At 32.9% G+C, this 21886-nt stretch overlaps 1 protein-coding gene and 1 non-coding gene across 6 annotated transcripts in view; both read left to right on the top strand.

Moving 5' to 3' along the window:
- The window catches only part of Csmd3 (CUB and Sushi multiple domains 3), a 1205819-nt gene that overhangs the window by 44930 nt on the left and 1139003 nt on the right, over nt 1-21886 (top strand). The window lies entirely within an intron of this gene.
- Nucleotides 3049-3212, top strand: LOC141421918 (U1 spliceosomal RNA). The gene has a single exon (XR_012446607.1). It is a non-coding gene; the product is annotated as a U1 spliceosomal RNA (small nuclear RNA).

The raw sequence follows: 21886 nt of genomic DNA, 5'->3' as shown, positions 1-21886 counted from the left end.
CATTCCTATTTGTTTACAAAAAGACATTTCAAATGAAACTAACTTAATAATTTGTCCTACTTCAATGATCTATTTTTAATGTTCCTCCTTAAATGTGGTCATTGAAAAAAATTTGCCTTAGGAATAATTTGATCTTTTCGTTTGTTTCTAATGTCATAGACCCTAACCAGCTGTGTTTTGTACAACCTTTTCCAAATATCTCTTTTGTCTGTTTTCACTTTGGAATATATATAAGTAGGAGCTCTAACTAAAATCTGCCCTTGATTCTGTCATTTTGTTGAATAGCTGATGTGTATTCTTGTTCCTTCTTTGTCAATCACCTTGAAAAGCTAACACTACTGCCTTATCAGTAGTTCCTCATGTCTTGCTTATGTCTACACATCTCCTCCATTGGTGAGCTGTTGTAGAAGGCCCTGGACCTCCTAGACTTGCTGGCATACTGGACATACAGGAGCAGCTCTTCTGTCCAGACATTCTTCAATGCCTTGCATACTTTTCTTCTGCAAGCCTGAGCAACCAAAACACCTTCCAGAGATCTGTCTGCATCCTCTTTAATTTTTGCACTGTTTCCTTAATAACTGTATCACTTTTAACATCTTCAAAAGAACCCTGTGTCATCTCTCTGGCTTTTTTTTATGCTCTATCAGTCTCTGCCTCTCCTTCCACTCTCATTGCTTACATGAATTTTCATTTCCAAAGACAATTTCTGGATCCCTATGTGGATCTGAGGTATGCAAATAAAAATTTATACTTCTTCTTTTCTAAACATGTAATTTTTTTCATGATTTTAATAATGACACAACTAACTATTTCATGCTTAACTTTCCCAATTATTTTTCCATATCCCATTTGCTTCTGTAAATCTTATTACTCTGCTTACTTATTTTTTTTTCATTTTTCTTTTATTATTCATATGTGCATACAAGGCTTGGTTCATTTCTCCCCCCTGCCCCCACCCCCTCCCTTACCACCCACTCTCCCCTTCCCCCTTCCCCCCCTCAATACCAGCAGAAACTATTTTGCCCTTATTTCTAATTTTGTTGTAGAGAGAGTATAAGCAATAATAGGAAGGAACAAGGGGTTTTGCTGGTTGAGATAAGGATAGCTATACAGGGCATTGACTCACATTGATTTCCTGTGCGTGGGTGTTACCTTCTAGGTTAATTCTTTTTGATCTAACCTTTTCTCTAGTTCCTGGTCCCCTTCTCCTATTGGCCTGTAGTTGAGTCTACAAAAGTATATGCCAGTAAAATAAAAGCAGAAAAGACAAGTGGGAAAAAGTTGTGATATTCTCCTTAAAACTCAGCAGACTTATTCTGGTCCATGGTTTTGGGAAATGGGCTATTAGATTCTGGAAAATATGGTGATCATCAGTCTCACAAATTTTTTATGGATTTTATATTTTCTGGGCTTTGCTTACACTGTATTTTGTGCAATTTGTGTATTAATGAGCACTTTTAAATCTGGAAAGTTAATATTGGATACAAACTTAGCTAATTTAAATAGATACATGACTGCAAAATGTAAACAAAGACCAAACTCTGTCATCATTGTCTTTTAGAATATGTAAAAAAAATTTTTTTTAGATCTTCATGAAAAGTTGTATTCTATACAGATTTGAGGTATAGTTTTAGCCATTCCAAATAGTCAACAAAGCATGTAAAAGGTATATAAATTACTTAATGTTGCAATTAAAAAAGCAGTCCTTAAAGGTGGTTATATGGAAATTGGGAGGATTTCATTTTGAGCTCAGTCTGGGCAAAAGTTAGACACACCCATTTCAACAACCAAGCTGGGTGTGGTGTACATTGGTATTCCTAGTTATATGGGAGGTATATGTTAGAGATTCTTGGTTCTGGGCCTGCCTAGGAAAGAAAACATGAAACCTTATCTGAAAAATTACCTAAAAGGAAAAGGGTCTAGAGGCTTGGCTGAAGTTTAGGTACTTGCTTGGCACGCTCAGAGCTTTGAGTTCTACTCACAGTATATTCAAAAAGCAATTCTTATGTTTCCTTTTAAACAGATTAAAGTATAATTGACATACCATTTAATTCATAGTTTTTGAATGTACAGTTCAATGTTTGAATATACTTAGGGCATGTATAGCCAACTGTAAAAACTAATTTTAAAACATTTTGTTCCTCCCCCAATAAAAGACTTTCCATGTCAGTAAATTACCCATCTCCTCTCTTGCTCTCTCATCCCTACGCAGATACTGAAGTGCTTTCTGTCTGTACATTTTCTATGCTGAAACAGAAAAGAATCACACAAATAGAATCATAAAATACATAAACCTTTGTACCTGGGTTTTTTAAATTAGCAAAATATTTTAAATGTTAATCCATCTGTAGCTTGTATCATTACCTATTTTCTGTTGGCAGCCAAATAACATTCATTAATTTATTCATCAGTTAGTATATTTTTCAGTTATTTTGGCCATTATAAATAATGTTGCTATAAATGTTTTCATTCAAGGTTTCCTGTGATTTTACACTTTCAAATTTTATGAAATAGAGTGGAATTTTTAAGTCACAGAGTAACTTCAAGATTGTAAGTTTTTGATAAATTATCACACTATTTTCCAAAGTGGCTTTACCATTTTTCATCCTCACAACCAATATATGTGAGTAAAAATTTCTTAACATTCTCATTAATACTTGTTATTTTTATTTTAATTATACAAATCCTTGAGGGAACTGTCTTTATATTAACTTCTTTAATCACACAACAAAAAGGAATGTGTGCAAGGCTGTCTCGGGCATAATTTTTAAGGTTCAAATGCGAGTCTGGTCCATTAACTTGCTTCTGCCTCATCAACCTTCATTTCCATAACTGTATTTAAACTTACTCATCAATCCTTCAAGTTTTAGGTCATGTTTCTTTTAAGATAATAAAATAATTTATCCAAATTTGATTCTGCTCAAAGAATTACAAGTGGAAAATGAGATGTTCATTGCTACATATGTAAAGGCTTTGGTGAAATAAAAGTAGTGATGGCACGAAAAGGAAGTCACTGTATTGAAATATAGGAATTAAAAAACAACTTAAATACTTACCTGGCAGGGGAGATACCATGATCAAGAAGATGGTTTTCCCATGGCGAAGCTTATCCATTGCACTCCGAGTGTGCTGACCCCTGCGATTTCCCCAAATGTGGGAAACTCAACTGCATAATTTGTGGTCGTGGAGGACTGCATTCACACTCTCCCCTATTAAAAAATAAATAAAATAAAAAACAACTTAAAGAATACCAAAGGACTCCTGAATGAATAAAGCAATAGATGACAATGTGAAAGGGAAATCCACAATTAGAGAATGCCATTTCTCTCCAAATTATCTATAAATTTAGCAACATAACAAGGTGATTTTGGGGGTATTACTTGACAATCATTCTGAGGAATCAAGTTTAAATGTAGACAGAAAAATTCTGAAAAATGTGAATAAAATAGGGATTTCCTTACCAATATTATGCTAGGATGATACAGTAATTAAACTATATTATTAGCACAATAATAATACACAGAACAAAGAAACACAATAAAATACAAACACACATTCAACTTGTAAAATTTCAAGCCAGTGGAGAAGTGATGTATTTACTAAATAGCATCAGGACAATTTGCTATCGAATGTGCTATATATGTATAGCACATTCAAGCAAAGAAAATTTCAGGGGAGCTAATAGCCTAAATGTTAAAAATAAAATTATGAAATTAATAGAAGAAAATGTACAAGAGTATTTTACAGTCTTCAGGATGGGAAGAGTCCCCCAAGTTATTAAATCCCATATGCATAAATAAAAATGGCTAATGTTTGTAGAGTATTCATTTATATGAGTTCATTTTACTAAGCATATGACAGATATCAACTCAATTCTCACAGATGTGCATGTTAAAATTCTATAATAATTTCCATTTACAGATAAGAAGAAATGGAGGTGTAGTTGTTACTTGTTCAGAGTTGCATCATATTAAAGGACAAATCTAAGTATTGAAACCAGTTATCTAGTTCCAGAGTCTACGCCCCTAACCACAATACCTTTCTTCAAAAGGAATTAGAGATTCAAGTTATAATATAAAAAAAGTAGAAAGAGACAAATTGATAATCATACAACCCATGAGTAAGCTAGAAAGAATTCTCAGGTATTAACAAGGGTAAAGGCAGCATGAGACAAAGGCAAAGAACCCAACTGGAAATGGGGAAATAATGCAAAGAAATGATTAATGAAAAAGAAATTTAAATGTGTACAAACTTACAAAATTTACTCAGTTTTATTAATAATCAGAGAAAAGCAAGTTAAAAGAAGTGGGTATTGTCACCGCTCATTGCAAAATGTAATGACATTGACTAAACCTAGTATTGGACTAGGGTATAAGGCAGAGAGTACATTCATATAAGGTTGATAAGATTGAAAATTGATAAAATCTTTCTTGAGACAATTTTTCCAGTTTTATAATTTAAAATAGCACCGTGTTTATTCAGATATTCATTTATTTACCCTTTCAACTAATATTTTCTGGAGACGTTTTATATGGTAGTCACTCTTCTACATGCTAGGAATATAATAATGAAGAAGACAAAATCCCTCTGATGCTATTTGTATTTTAGACTGACTAGATAAACTATAAATAAAATAAAGTATCTGCTTTTGATAAGTTTTATAAAGACACAGTATGATTTTATAGAGGATGAAAATATTACTTATGTTTTATACGTTAGAAAATTTACTCAGCAGAGGCCTACATAGTGCTCTTTTAAAGATAGAAAATTTCTTTAAATAGTCTAACTTGTCCACTTTACGCACTTATTAAAATATTTACTTAGAAAAGTATTGTCTTGTAAGAGTTAGTTATGTATAAAAGATCTTAGCATTTGAAGATCTTGAAGTCTACTGAAAAAAATAAACATTGTCAAATAATTTTATTTGCTAGTAAAATTTTATAGATGTGAAATGCTTTGCTGAATAAGTGGAATGTGTATTAGTTTTCTGTGTATCAGAGTGGAAGTCACAACTCAAATCTGCATATGAAAGGACTGGTGCCTTAACATCTAGAAAAACCCCAATTACTTTTTCTGCAGTACAGTATCTTTTTAAAACTTTGAGATTGTCTCCAAACACTTAGAAATGGTATCTGAAATGGTTAAGAATGTCTTCATAGCACACAGCCCATCACTTGGTTATGTGTGTGGTCCACAGTTCTCACACAGAATACAAGGTCTGGTTCATTTAAGAGTCCCTCCATATTGCATATCATAATCACAATAAATGATCCCCAATGGGAATCTTGTTTCACCACAAAGACTGAGCACCATGTAAAGCTTAATTAAATTTTTCCCAAGTCAACCTTTTGGCAGGATTTTATAGCATATTTAATTTAATTAACTATGACATGGTTAGTGGAATGGGCATCAATTTTCACTTGGCACTCCTTTCCTCAATGGGGAGGAAGAAAATCAGGAAAGCCAATTGCTATTGTTGGCAAGAGTCAAGTAACTGATGCTCAATCGCTTTCTCTTCCAAGACCAGATACCACTGAAGTTAAGTAGAAAGATCTTCATAGTATAGGAGTACTGATAAAAGAACCAACTGTTTAAAAAGTAGTTTTAAATAAAATAACAGAAAGTAAAATTTAAGTACAATATCAGAGGAAAGCTAACGATGGAATAGGATAGGTAATTAAAAGAGTGAAAAACATCAAATAATGTAACAAACTTGCTATGGCTATATAGAAATAGCTGCTGAAACAATCATAAACTTTGTTTCATATTTCACTTGTCACTCTTAAACTTTTTATTTGCTTCATATTAACATTCTCTTACAGTGTTTTTGTTCTAGGGAATGAGACAATGAGGCAGCCATGATGGTTATTCCAATGAAATGTTTTATTTAAACTTAAAATTTTGTTTTAAATTACAACAGTCAACTTGGGCATTGGTATAATCACCATCATTTCATTAAAGTTACTAATTATGAGTGTGGGAGAAAAGATTCATAAACTAAGTTGTAAGACTACTGAAAAGTAACATTTATTAGGTTTGTGTTTGCTTCAAATTTTGTTGATTTCTTTGCAAAGGCCATAAAACTTTGATTAAAAAATTGTCACTTAAACAGTTTCACATTGGATGTACTCAAAAGGAATGCTGTCATTTCTTGATCATATAGTATGATATATCACACCTCCATGCTTTGGATTTGTCCTCTTTCTGAGTACTATACTAATCCCCCATTTTTATTCCAATAGTAAGACATGCTCTAAGGGCTAAATCAAAAATCGTATCTTTTGCAAAACATTCTCAGAATTCTTAACATTTTAACACTTTTACTATAGTTCCTAACATAATTAGCGATATTTTTGTTGTTTTCTTCCAATATACTACTTAATTTCTTTCATTTCTGTGGGATATCATCTAGACAAATTTCTTTTACTTATTGGACCACAAATGTTCATTCTGCAGAATGTTACAAAAGCACCTAAACTCAAAAATAAGTAGAAAAAAATTATAATTTTCTTTTAACACACTAAGGTGGAAAACACTTTGTAAGGAGGTAAAGATTGTTATAAAAGTTCATAAATGTGACATTAGTATTATTGTTAGTGGAAGATAATATTGATATAGTTTGCTATTCATATTTGGGAGGAATTTTCCCTTCACTGTATATTTTCATTTTAGAGAAATAAAATCAATCTGGATGTGTTAAATGACCAACTTAGCATTTGCTGAATTTTGTTTTTGGGAACAAAATGTTGATGGTTATACAGTGAAAATGTGTATCATAGAACCAATACATTTTAGAAGTGCTCACTGTAACATTTTTCTCATCTTTGGAAATTCAGGACAAGAGAGACTCTGAACATGTGTTTAAACAATACTCCTGTTTAACTCAGAATTTTCCCTATATGTTTGACCATGAAGTCCTTCTTTTAATGATCCAACAAGTAGAGTCTCTTAGTACCTAGCTATATTTATTACTTCCATTTAGCTACTTGGGGAGCAAATCAGCTGTAGAACATGCACCCTAAACATATACAGTATACTTTAAACATGAAAAGATCTATTAATAGGATAATATTGTCTTTACAAAATAAAGGATTATGATGGTTAATTTATACTGTCCACTTGACTGGATTGAGAGATACCTAAGGGTTAATAAAGCACAACTCTGAGTGTGTTTGTGATGGTGTTTCTACAGACAATTAAATTATGAAAATTATAACCTAACGTATTTAATAATACCTTCATGGAGTCATATTATGGAGGCATTATTAGGAGATATTGAAAAGTAGGAAGTGGTGCCTTACTTGAGGATGTAGGGTATATCCTTGGGAGCAATATTTAGTCCTAGCACATTCCTGTAACCTCTTACCTGTTTCTTGGCCACCTTGAAATAAACTATTCTTTCCTGCCAGGACCCCCATCTCTCATGATGGAGTGAACCCTCTGAGACCATGAGCCCAAAATAAATAATTTCTCCATTTACGTTTTTTTTTTTTGGTAATAGTGATGGAAAAGTAAACAATACATGCACATATGTGGTTTACAAAATACTTGAGAAATATTATTTCATTTGGCAGTCAAAATGTGAAATTCTATAAGCATTTTTTTTTTACAAATAGATGAGGAGGAAAAGGCTTCCCAAATGTTATGGGAAGTTGGGTAATTTTTATTAAAAAAATGAAATAAAAGAACAGAATTATAGTTTGCCTGACCATGATAGAGTTTCACTCTTTGATTTATCTCCATCTTCTGTGCAAAGGAAATTTAACACAAATAAATCTTACAGTTTCTTAAAATCTGTTTCAATGTATTCATGCCTCCATGCTGTGTGTGTTAACCTTGGAACTAAATGAAATTGTACCAACTATGAAACTATCATGTATCTGTCTTTTTCTTTCTCCAATAATAAGTATTGATCATTTATAGCTAGTACTATTTGCCGACTACCCTTGGGAAGACAAAACTTCAAGTTTTCTCAATCTGTTGAAATAGAAAGGGTGGATACCTATCTTCTTATGAGATACAGTCATCACAATTTCTCTGACTACATCTTGCTTCTCAAATTAAATACATCTTTCATTCTGAAAGTTAGGTTAAAACATTTTAGAAGGTTATTTTTTCCCCTAATAAGTCATACTTATGTTTTGGAAATTCTATTCCAGTGCAAACTCTACGATCCTTAATGGTTTCTTGAGTTTTGTGCAGTGTACAGGGTGATGAAAAGTCCCTGTTTAGTTAGCTTTCAAAGAACTGCTTTAATCTCAAGTTTTTAACACTATCTATCAAAACAATCTAACCTTTAGCTTCTATATGTACAATAATAAAATATAGAAAATAAGGCTTGTTCTCAACCTAGGTGGAATTAAAAATACATACTTTTAGAACATTTCTATATGTTATAAGATTACATTATACATCCTTATAACAAAATAGTTCATTGTGTCATGATTTAGAAAATATAATCTACATGATATTATGTAAGAAAGTGTGGGACAGAAGAAAATATGCCCTATTCAATGGAAAAAGCAGAAAATCATGAACTTACAAGCAGATTTCTTTTTGAGTTGCTTCTCCTTTTTTGGTGACTATATAGGTTCTTTTGAGGAACATGAGTTCATATTGGAACTGCTTTCTAAGAGGGAATGTTCTATAAGCACTGACAATTCTCTTGCCATCACGTGGAAACTCATGAATCATTTCTTGAACACTGGTGGACAAATAGTTCTTTATAGTGATAAGATCCAGTGAATATATTTTGCACCATTTTCTAACTTTTCAGAATCAAATGATTCACATTATGCTAGAAGTCAGTACATCATTCAGATTAATGATAGCATCTTGAGCCCAATATCTTTCATCTTTGTAGAGTTATTTAACCTTCCCATGCTCATTTATTCATCTGTAAGGAAAAGATAATAGCAATGCTTACCTCACTGGGTTGTTGATAAGATAAATCTGTAAATGCAGATAAAGTGTTGATAGCTGTTTCAGATGAGACACACTCAAAACTTGATGGCTACTATTATAAATGTGGCATGGCGGTGTAAGGTGATTGTAGATTTCTTTAATAAATCAAAGAATTGAGCTTAAAGAGAGTAAGCTTGCTAGAATTATACGTGCCAGGGTAAATTGTGAGTGAATTGCGACCACTTTCTCATGGAAAAGTAGGTTGCCTAATTCTGGCTCTTCCCACCTCTTGTCTTCTCACTGTCCTTATAATTCCTAAGCAACACAGGTGAGATCTGTCTTTACTGCTCATTGATGGTTGTAAAAAATACTTTTTGCTTATAATAATTCTGTCTTGTCTGTGGGTCCATATTAAGTAAAGCAGCTGTCATCTAAACTAACCAACACCTTAGACAAAAGATACTGTTTACTAACATTCAAAGTTTAATATTATTTGTTGCTTTTACAGTGGAGTCAAGTTCTAAGAGTTTGGTGGTTGGCTCTGTCAATTATAGTTTTGTTGCACCTCTAAGTATATTCACTCCTGTTGTAATAGTTGTAGCAACAGGAATTCTTAGATTAGATGTGGAGACATTTGAGAAAATGATAGTAATTCACTAGGTTAGTTACTCATACTATACTTAAGCAGCATTTATAAACTAATGTTAATCAAAATGCTTCTTGTCACAGTTCTCTTTCTGTTTAGTTTTTTCTTACTTTTTCTTTTCTTCTTGTTTCTCATTCTTCTCTTCTGCTAATCATTGCCATGTTCATTCATTTTCTGGATTTTATTTTTAAAACATTCTCTTCTATTCACATCTGACATCCAGTTTTCTCAATAAATTATCTCACTGTTACTTTTCTGTTCATTTCCACTGCCAATATTCATGCTTATTTCATAATTCCAGGAGCATACCATATAAATTTTTCATGTTTTTTATAAGAAAAACTGAGATTTACTCAAGAGATATATTTACTAATTTAAACATTCCCCCAACTAATCATAACTTCCCATAATTTCTTAGAGTGATGCATTGTCACAGTTGTGACATTGCTATTCTGATGCAAACTATTATTTATAGAGTTATGGAACTCTAGGAGGAATTTATTCAAATCTCATATACAAACTAATTATCTCATGTTGTCACCATGGGAAACCAACAGGAGCATTTATACGTATTTGATTTGCTTTTCTAATTATTGCAATGCTTCATCATAACAAACCAATTTGAGGGACTCTTGGAATATTTAAAATGTGCATTAGTTGTGCCTATTGTTAGCCCTTATATCTAGGTCAATGTTTGCCTCACTTGATTATAGATCTTCTCCCTCCTAGTTCCTTAACTCTTAAAGATATTTTTGTTGAAACTATCTAAATATATACTAAACTCAGTCTATATAACTTTAATGAAATTTCTGAGAAATTTACAGTATTAGAAACACCAATTTTCAGTTCCTATTTCTGTAATGCATAAAGTTCCTCAACTACAAAAAAGTCTAGTTGCTTTGTTGATTCTGCTCCCAACATGAGGCATTGTTCCTTTGCCCCTCCAAATACAAAACTTGGCAATTTAGATAAAAGTTGGAAATATTACTTTGAAGCCACAGGACTAATTATCAACATACATAGGCCTTAAGATCTGGACATAGGCTCTAGAACATTTTCCCAACATATTTTGAGTAATAAAAGTATTATTATTATTATTTTATGTATAAACTCATAAAAAGAGAGTGTTAAAATGGATTGCCCACTTGAATATTTCATTCATTCCTTCATTTAGTCATTATTTCTTAAAAAATTGTGGGCTCATTTTTAAGTGCTAGATCCTTGATTGAAAAGGTGGACACACATAAGAAAGTAATACAGACCAGGTATTTCCTCATTTGTTCATGATTTCTATTCATCTTTAATGGAGTATTATTTTCCATAGGTATAAGTTACCATGTCAGCTCCTGAAAGGGATCACTTTCTAGTGATGAAAGTTCAATCACAAAATTGAAACATTTATTAATTTTAGAAAGTGATGACTGTGCAAGAAAAGCTGATAGAAGATTTAGGATAATTATTATAGAACTTTAGAAAATGTTCAACAGAGGAAATGTTACCTGGGTCCTAAATTATGACAGAATTTCTCTAAATTAAGGGGATTTCTACAGATAGAAAACATCATAGAAAAGTAACATGTACAGAAATTAGTTTAGTATTGTCATGTTGGTTGTATATGTGCGGGGAGCAGTAGTGAATTGAGAAAAGGAAAGCAGATGTAAAACTCTCAGAATAAAAGTAATTTAGCATTTGTTGGAGTCTTCTTTTTGGTAAGAGAAACTAAAAATATTTTTTCAACTCATGCTCACACAAATTTAATGAGCAAATATTATCGCATCCTGTTTAAAAATAAAAAATCTAAAATGGTGAGAGGCTTACAACTGTTCAAATTTGTAAGACTAAAAACATGAAAACTGGACCCAAAGATTGGAATATCTATCCACAGTGCTTGCCTGTACACTGCCCATGTACTTTGAAGTCCACACTGCTTCATAGCCTGTCTTAAGAGGTTCACTATAGAAATGAAAGAATAGTAAGCAATAGAAACTTTATTAAATACCTATATGTAGAATCAGGTATTTTCAGCAAGAGAGTACCATTAACAGTCTAGGATTTATAAAGTAACTCAGATAGAAATATATACAATGAAATACAGCAAAATAAGCTAGGACAAGGAGGATACAGGAAAAAATGACAACAAAAACAATAAAAGAGTTAAATTAATGGGTACTCACTATAACTTTGTCATTATGCTAAAATTTCAAATATTATCACTTTATATCCAACAAAATTCTTAGAGACTGGTACTTTTTCTATATTCATTTTTCAAATATGAAAGGATGATCAATTGTTCCTATACCGACTAAATTTTAGCCCTAAAAATCTGTTTTATTGAAAGCACTCTATCCCTTACAAACCAAGATAATTTGTCACTCTGTCTTGAATTGATTAAGTAATTTTTCCAGAGTCAAACAGCTAGCTTATGTGAAGCCAGAATTTAAATTCAGACAACATGACTTTGAAAACATGTGTGTCCTTGGGCAAGTTACTCTAACTTTTTATCATTTAGTTTCTTTTGAGGGCTCAGTGAAGATATTATCAATTTCAACTTCATAACATCATTAACTTTATTTCACATTTCAGAGTGTTTTAGTGATGAAATAAAATGATGCAAGCCATACAAGTGCTTAGGTCAGTGTGTGGCACAACAAAGTGCTCAGCACATATTAGTTCATTTATTTACTCCCACATGATTTTTTGAGTGTTTTATGGGAAAGAAAGGGAAATAAAATGATAGCAGAGAACAGAGAGAACATGAACTAAAGACCCAGAATTTTTAGTTTTTTTGTCATTGTCATGATGCAATTTTTAGCTTTAGAGTTTGATTGTAACTCCAGTAATTAAGGAAGAACTGTAAGAGAACATAGCTATTTATAAGAAATAATAAGGTTTTTGATTAAAATATTGAATTTAAGATATAAGAAGCTATTCCTTATGCCATAAATGCGTGTTTTTAGTCTTTTTTCCAGTTTGTTAAACAAAAAGAATTAGCTACATTTGGGGAGGTCTTCACAAGACTGAGCAATGCAATTTTAATCTGAAACCCAGGAACTTTTTTCTATTTTGTTCACAACTGTCACATAGTAAGTTGTCATATTACATGTGATTTGTTTTCTCAAATTAATGTTTTCACCCAGTAATGAGCAGCAGTAGAAAAGGAGACTAGAAAGAGAAGTGACTATGTCCTCAGACAGCTGTAACTCAAAAGCATCCAGTGCTCATCCACTCCTCTGTAATTATTCCCATGGTGCTTTAGAAGCTCATGATAAACAGGTATCTTATTTGATTACCAAATATGTCTCAGTAGCTAATATCTGTATCCTAAAAATATCTCTGAGATGAAAGTCAATGAAGCTAAAATTTTGAAAAGAGCAATTCAGATAGCTGAAGATGCCTTTTCTGAAAGGAATGCATGCTGGTAAATTCAGAGCTTTAGTAACTGTAATCATGTAAATGTTTCTTTTTAGAATGAATTTCCTTGATGAGAATTTTGTTAGTTTGATAGTCTATTTTAAGGGTTATAGTGCACATATTCAATTCAATATGATAATTATGTATGATGACCTACTCTGTGCCAGTCATTTAAGTGCTGTGAATGAAAATAACCCAAAATCTAAGAATGATAGTTTCCTATCTGAATTCTGTCAGATGGTTCAGAATTACTAAGTAACTCTAATCCAGTGAGATACATGCTAAATCTGATGGTCAGAAGGTACAAAAGCAAACTAAGAATTTTACAGGCAAAATGGTTTTCGAAGGTAATGATACCACAATTTATTCATTCATTCATCCATCCAAGTGGGAAGTCTGTTCTCTGTCCTTCACTTTCCACATAAAATACATTAATATCCTTTATCCTCTTCTTTATTGCAGTGCCATCCCCACCACATGTTTGGTATTATTTTCCATGAGAACAATTATGTTTACCTTTAGTCTCATTGCAATCCTGAACATAAAATGTAAATCTCCTTATGAATGTCCCCTATTTAAACCTTGAGTGTTAGATTGTGAGAAGTGGAGCATGAGAAACTCATGAGGACATAAACACAGTTGTACTCAATATTCTGCAGGCTGAAATTTGGCACAGTCCTAGCCACAGAAGAGAACAAGAAGGTGAGAAGCAGTTCAGCTGCTTTTCCTAAATTGTTTATGTTCAGAGAAGCAGGAACACAGGTTCCTTGTGTTACAATGTCACACCCCTCCCCAAGAACTGCTGCTCCACCTCCTTGTTTACCACTGGGTGTAAAAGACTCACTGAAGAAGCATGTGAAGCTTTTGGATGGGGAAGACTTTTAGAAGTGGAGGCTTTTGATGGGGGGTTTTTTGGCTGAAGGAAGATTGCTGAAAGGAGAATTGCTGAAGAGAGAATTGCTGAAGGGAGTATTGCTGAAGGGAGTATTGCTGAAGGGAAAAGAATTGCTGAAGAGGAATTGCTAAAGGGGAATTGCTAAAGGGAGGTTGATGGTTGGCAACTTGCAAGGAGAACATGGGACTTTGCAAGTTTGCACCAAGAACTTTATACATAGACTTTAGAAAAGCTAAGCTAAAAAAAAGCTAAAGAGAGCATGAGACAGTGCAAGTCTGAGCACTGAGGGTTTAAGAAAGCTAAAGAGATTGCTGGATCACATGGAAGGTCTATGTTTAGATTTTTAAGAAGCCTCCAAATTTTTTTCCAGAGTGTTGTATTAATTTGCATTCCCACCAAGCAGTGTAAGAGGGTTCCTTTTTCCCACTTCCTCACCAACACCTGTTGTTAGTGGTGTTGCTAATGATGGACATTTTAACAGGGAAGGTAGAATCTTAGTGTGGTGTTAATTTGCATTTCCTTTATTGCTAGAAATGGTGAGCACTTTTTCATGTGTTTTTTTGCCATTTGAATTTCTTCTTTTGAGAAAGTTCTGTTTAGTTCACTTGCCCATTTCTTTATTGGTTCATTGATTTTGGTAGAATTTAATTTTTTGAGTTCCCTATATATTCTGGTTATCAGTCCTTCATCTGATGTGTAGCTGGCAAATATTTTCTCCCACTCTGTGGGTCCACTCTTGGGGATATACCCAAAAGACTGTGACACAGGTTACTCCAGAGGCACTTGCACACCCATGTTTATTGCAGCACTATTCACAATAGCCAAGTTATGGAAAAAGTCAAGATGCCCCACTACTGACAAATGTATTAAGAAAATGTGGTATTTATACACAGTGGAATTTTATGCAGCCATGAAGAAGAATGAAATCTTACCATTTGCAAGTAAATGGATGGAACTGGAGAACATCATTCTGAGTGAGGTTAGCCTGGCCCAAAAGACCAATCGTATGTTCTCCCTCATATGCAGACATTAGATCAAGGGCAAACACAACAAAGTGATTGGACTTTGATCACATGACAAAGCAAGACACACAAGGGGATTATGAGTATAGGTAAGACAGCCAAAAAACTAGATACATTTGTTGTCCTCAATGCAGAGAAACTAATGCAGATACTTTAAAGCAACAGAGGCCAATAGGAGAAGGGGACCAGGAAGTAGAGAAAAGGTTAGTTCAAGAAGAATTAACTTAGAAGGTAACACACATGCACAGGAAAGCAATACAAGTCAACTCCCTGTATAGCTATCCTTATCGCAACTAACAAAAACTCTTGGTCCTTCCTATTATTGCTTATACTCTCTCTTCAACAAAATTAAAGATAAGGGCAAAATAGTTTCTGCCTGGTAGTGAGGGGTTGGGGGGGGAGAAGGAGGGGGTAGGGGAGTAAGAGAGGGGGTGGGGAAGGGAGGGGACGGGGGAAAGGGGGAGGAATGACCCAAGCATTGTATGCACATATGAATAAAAGAAAAAAAAAAAAAACAGAAAGCTAAAGAGAGAACATGAGACAGTGTAAGTCTAGGGGCAAAGACTTTAAGAGAGATTATATTAAAAAAGAGCTAAGAGAAAACATGGGACAGAGCGAGTCTAAGGAAAGAGACTTTGAAGACCAGAAAAAAAGACTTTAGAAGTGAAGTTTTAGAAAGACTTTAGAAGCAAGGTTTTATAGAATTGTAAAGGAGTAAGGCCTTAAAGAATAAAGATAGAGAAAAGAAGCAGAGTAAAGTGAAGAGATTAATAGAGATAAGAAGCAATGAGGCTTTTGTGTATCTACATCCAAGCACCTGACACATCTGATCCCAACTTTCTGTCTTTCTGTTTATCCTTTGTCCTTACTGCATCTCCTGTGGCCCCAGTTAGGTTCAGTAATAACCAGGAGAGGGAAAAAGTTCGCTTGAATAGATCTGTGTTAACTACACAACACAGAACAATAATCAAGCCCTGATTGAACAAATGAAAGAGTCTGTCCCTGTTGGCCTATCCAAGCTTCCCTTTGACTTCCCCCAAGCATAGCAGGATGTCTAGTCTATCATTGCCACTGACTTTATGAATGTACTATAATATAAGATGCTTCTGGTTCTTCTACTTTTACATTCTTCTGCTCTGTTATCGCCTCAATCACATTTGTATTACAAGGTCCTTTTCAAATGTCTCTGGATATTTCACCTCAGTGATAAGGCTTAAAATCCCCTTCTCTCAGCTCCCATTGGAACTGCTTAACTGAACATGAAAAATTTGAGTGTATAGATTTTTTGTCTTATTTATCTTTGTTGCTCCAATGTCTCATGTCATCCTTGAAACACAGTAAGTTGATAATGTATCTGTTGATTAGGAAAGGCTTTTATGAAGGGGCTATGTGATGTTGAGAACTAGTGCTTTCATAAAAGCCATTTATCAATCCATTACATCTTAGAGTTTACAAAAGTTTCACAGACATTATCTCATTTCAGTGTCATTGATGTGAGGTCACTTATTGTGATGGTAAAATGTTACCACACTAAAATGAGGAGAGAAATTTTGTTTATCCCCATCCCATACACTTCTCGTTCTTTAATAATGAAATGAGAATGCATGTATTCAACTGATGAATGAAAAAAAAAGTTTGAATTTTGTTATCCAAATTATCACTGCATTTGTTTCAAATATGCCTTAAGATACAACAGATTTGTCCTTTTATGTAATGGAACACTTCCAGCTCAAAATATTCTTGCCTTTCTGGATCAAGAAGATAATTTTTCCAAGTGTTAGTTAAAAATGATCTGAAATGTTTCATAATGTATGTGTTCTACATGTGCCATCATTGAAAGCTCTCTTCTGAAATGTCTTATAAAATTTGGATCATATATTTTTTCCATAAAGATATTCTGATTTAGTGTGCCTAAGAAGCATTTGCAGTGAAAGTTTGGCATACAGTTATAAATAGAATATTTTTAGTAAAACTGGGCAGGGATCAGTAATCTTGTTACACAATTATTACAGCTTATTTTGATGTAGTAGTTTGTAGATCACACAATGAAAAAAGATTAGTGAAAGTAGTGTTATAGCTATGATTGGAACTGCATAATCACTTTTTTAGTTAAAACATCATTTTCTTCAGGCTTTAGCTTTCTTATTCATAAAATAAGTTATTTTTAATAAGGAAGAGAGAGGACAGGAAAATGAGAGGGAGAGAGCAGGAATAAGAAATAAATGTAAAAGCTTTTATTTATTAGGTATTTTTCATGTGCAGGTGCTGGTCAAAATTGTTTTATGTATCAACTAACTGCAAGATCAAAATCACCTTATTTAATGACACATATTTCTATCCTCATTTTAGAGAAAGGAAAGTGAGTCTTGGAAAGGTATATAATTTGCTCAAGATCCTACAGATTCCAAATGGGAAAATTAAGATTGATGTAGAGGAAGTCTATAGACCTTAAATCCTTAAAACCTATGCTTGGATTTTTGCTTATCAAAATAAAGAAAGTAGAGGTAGAAAGACTAGAAGAATACTGGCGCTGCTTGTCATGCATTTACATATATCTGGGTATTTCCAAAACATTTTGTATTTTTGGCATAATGATTTTTAACTGCAACTAAAATTCAAGGCTGTTTCAGAGGAACAGTTAAAATGATGTCATTGGAGATTTTGTTCTAGCTGACTATATCAACTTTACATTTAAAGGTTCATACAAATGTTTAAAAGAGCAACATGAAAATCCCAAAGTAAAATACAATGGGTGTAAATAGACAATCCTTATAAGAAAAAATAAGTGATGTCTCAAACTAGAAAAATCAGTCAATTGGAATTTCATAAAAATGCAAATGAAAATGGCAATGAGATAGCAAGGCCGATCTTTCCTGAATTGCATCTTTTAGTGTTTTCCAATCTCTTCTTTCTTTTCATCCTCTGCCGTAAACACTAAATATTATTGCTTTCCTAATACTCTCTTAGGCACTTTATCTGTTTACATATAGTTCCCTTGGATGTTTCATCTTTCCTGTGGGTGAAAGCAATTGTGGAAGAATCCACAAATTCTACGTCCAACTGTGACATCTTCCCTAAGGTGCATGCTGACATATTTGACACATCTCTTCCTATAAGAAAAGTCAAAGCCCAAAAGTGTTACATAATGCAATAGAATGATGTCAGTATAAGGTCTATTGAGCACTTCCTCTTGATAGTGTATTCCTGGCCACTGTTGAACCTGGTATATCCGGGAGTGGGATGAATTCAATGATCTCATTTTTATTATACATTACATCATTTCAGTGTGGCATATGTAAGACCTATCTTTAATATGTTAGGACAATGGTAAATCAACGTCTTTCTTTCGTGAATGAATATGGGTTTTAGTATTTTTTTCCAGAATGCATATTGCTTTTTCTTAATAGGATAGTAGAATAAAAACTTATTGCTTAAATTGGTTTATGCATATTCTGTTTACTAAGCTATTCTCTAAGTTCCAAATCTATCCATTAACTTTGATAATAAAAACAAAACAAAACAAATTCAGACAGTGTTTTGTGTGCCTAGGCTGAGATTATGCAAATTCAAGCCACCCTCTTCAGATGGTTTTTTAATGGGTCTTAAGAATACCTCAGAGCAGATAGAATGAGGGGAAAATGCAGGTCCTTTCCCCTTCTCATTTTCCTGCTTTTCCTGATAGTGTTGCACCAGTGTGAGTTTTGACCTCAGTAGCTGTACTTCATTCGTAGTCCAAGGTCTTTCAACACTTCCCAAAGCAGCCTCATCATGCCTTCTTATATGTCTAAGACCCAACATAGTGATGCCTTCTCTTGTAAGATGTGATTTCCAGATCTTGGCATCCTTTCAATGAGCTTCAGAGATCTACTAGATCCAAGTCCTTCCCTTTGCTTCTCCAGCTCAAGGGATGTGACCTTCTGTCTTTAAATCATGTCTCAAGGTTTTGTTTCATTTGCTGATTAACATCTGTTTAATTGGTGTTCTATATCTTCATTCAGTTCACGTATTTAGTGTGGTTTTTTTTGTTCCAGACAGAATCTATCCACATATTCCAATGTAAAGTCTTCAAAAATGAATAGTTCATTCTCTCAAAAGAAACAGAATTTATTTTTTAAACATATTTTGAATAATCTCCAAATGTCAGGTACACTGTTAAATGCTAGGAACACTTAAGTTCTGTGGTTTAAAAAAAGTTTTTTTGTCCAGAATACTTTACACTACTAGAAGAAAGAGAAGTCAGCAATTACAATAGATTATGATGGGAGATGCACATTTCATCTTTAAGGAAGATATACTGCATAAAACATCAAGACATATTTCTAAGTATGGTGGGGATTGTAGAACAAGATAAGTGTTGAGAGGCAGCATGAAACATAACCCATAAACATTAGTATTCCAAATAATTTTCTAAAGAATATAAGGAATAAGAAGATGGGGAATACATTAGAAATATTTTTTGGTCCACAGTTAGAGAAAAGGGGAACACTTGAATCCACAGTGATCAGTTAGGGAAGTATGCTAATCTAGTTGGTGAAGGAAAAGGGGCACCTGAATTAAGGAGGTGAGAGATAGAATGGGGAGAATTATACAGATTTCAGAATTAATAACTATATAAGATGGGACTGAACAGACTGTGAGACATCATTCATCTTGTTCAAATAATTTAATTTCTGGAAACTTGCTTAATTATAATAAATAATTTCAAAGTCAATTACAAAAAGCCCATTTTCTAAAAACCCAAGAATCACTAGTTACTAAACATTGCTACTTACATTACCTCAGACACCTACAATTAACACAATGAAAATCAAACTCAATTTGTTTCTCTAATGGGAGACAAAATATGTATTGTGCTGTGTGTCTCATTCCACTTAACCACTTCCTCAAATGTCTGCATCACAATGTGCCTCCCACCATTTGTGCATCTGTTGTGTGCCTGTGACAAGTACTCTTTAAAGATATGATATGGACCATTTTAGTAGAGCTAGAATAATTTTCCTTATTTTTTGTTAAATGTCCATTAATCATTGAAAATATCTTTCTACAGTACAAATTTTCACAGGTGGCTACCTTGCTTAATGGTTTTGTTCTCTAAACTGACCCCTGTTTCTCTCTACTTTCATACATCAGTTTTCCTATTTTCTCTACACTTCGTCCATCTATAGCTCCTTAGATTTCCTATCACTGTGTCCTTTATTTTCTGTTCCTATCTAAATGTTGCATTGGCTCTGTGGAATGTTCAGCACTTTCTTATCCAACCCCCCCTTTCTCTTTCAATACTTATCTCAAATTACATCCTCTGTGAAATTCTAGATTGTCTTACACTATTTTATCTTTGTGTAGAAGTATCTGTGTGAGATTTCTAATGTAGACTCAAGGGATGTTTTTATATTTGTGATTACTGTCTAATTCTATTAATGATAATTCTGCATTTCAGGATGTGGCATTAATGTTCAAAAAATACTGCTTTTTAAATTGTTTTCTATCCATTTTTTGACAAAAATTATCACACTATAATAAAAAAACACTGAACTTGCCTTGAAAATGATAAAGAACTAGAATATACAAATCACAGAAGAATCAGAAAAGACTAAAAATCATAAAAACTGATTCACTATCATGCCAAATTAAATAAATATTAGATAAAGCAAAATCATAATGGTTTTTATTATTGTTTTAACACTTTGTAAATCATAACAGCCAATCGTATGGAAAGAACTATGAAATTAGCATTGTTTTAATTCAATATTTTTCAAAACTTAAGTCAAGTATTTTTGAAATTAGCAAAATATATAAAAATCTTGAAAACTCAATAATTTTGTACAAGCAATTTTACATCTCAACTAGAAATTTATATGCAGTCCACGATTTTTGCTATGGTAATATATTTGAAAGAAAATATTTAAAAGAAATATTCTCTAGCAATAGGAGGGTATTTGTACTAATTTTTAAACACGTAAAACATAAAATTACTTTTAGAACACTAATATAAAAATATAAATCTGTGTACACAGTATTATTATAAGAATATCATAATTATCCATTTTTAGTCAAGGAAAAATAAGACATAGTATTTCAAAATATTAGCATGGGTTATCTCTATGTTGTGGGATTATGTATATTTTTTTCATAATGTCATTGTATATTTCCTAAATTTTTCAGTTATGTCCTCTTTCATAAAATCATATCTTATTTTCTCTATTAAAGTGGCCATTTGATTATGTAATTAATGTGTTTCTTGCTTTCCAAGATCAAGTGTTAGAGACATCCTTTTTTATTCATTAGTCACTGTATTGCAGAAACTATCAGGTGAGGACATTAGTGTGCTTTAAATGTTTGTTTAACAAATGAATAAGTGATAAAGAGTTTTTTTCTTGAATGAGGTGACTTTATTCTATTGTAGCTTATGCTTTGGAGTCCTGCATTGGCACAGCCCCTCAAGAACCTAGAACCTTAATAATTTTCTGTTTGAAACTTGCATTCTTTTTCTTAAAAAGAGATGTCCAACAGAGTAAAATTTATGCTTTAAAATCTAAAGCTGCGTTTGCGCTCCTTGAATATTCTTTAAAACACTTTTATTAGCATAGATTAGTTGTTCAGAGGGGCTTCACTGTGACATTTCCATGTATACTTATAATCTATCTTGGTTAGATTCACTTCCTCCATCATTTTCCCTCATCTTTTCCACACTTCTTATAATAATTTCAACACCAGTTTCATTTTTCTTTTTTCATGCAAGTATATTAAGTATATTAACCATTTAAATATTTTCTAATTTCTCATTTTAGAGAGACTCCGTAGTTCCCAAATATCACATAGAAACTGATCTCCCTCACTTATTCCTTAATTATGGTACAGAAATCATTTATTGTGTTCTTTTCACTCGCATCTAGTAAACAATTTTAGGTTTAGTTGTATTGATAAATTCCTATCAGTTGTGCTACATAAGGAGAAAATCACTTAAAATAATTTGACAATTTTATTGAAGAGAAATATCTATTTTTGAAG

This window comes from Castor canadensis, chromosome 3, assembly GCF_047511655.1.
Source record: "Castor canadensis chromosome 3, mCasCan1.hap1v2, whole genome shotgun sequence".
NCBI lineage: Eukaryota > Metazoa > Chordata > Mammalia > Rodentia > Castoridae > Castor > Castor canadensis.
The sequence above is the reverse complement of the archived record's forward strand: the minus strand, read 5'-3'. Positions and strand labels throughout refer to the sequence as shown.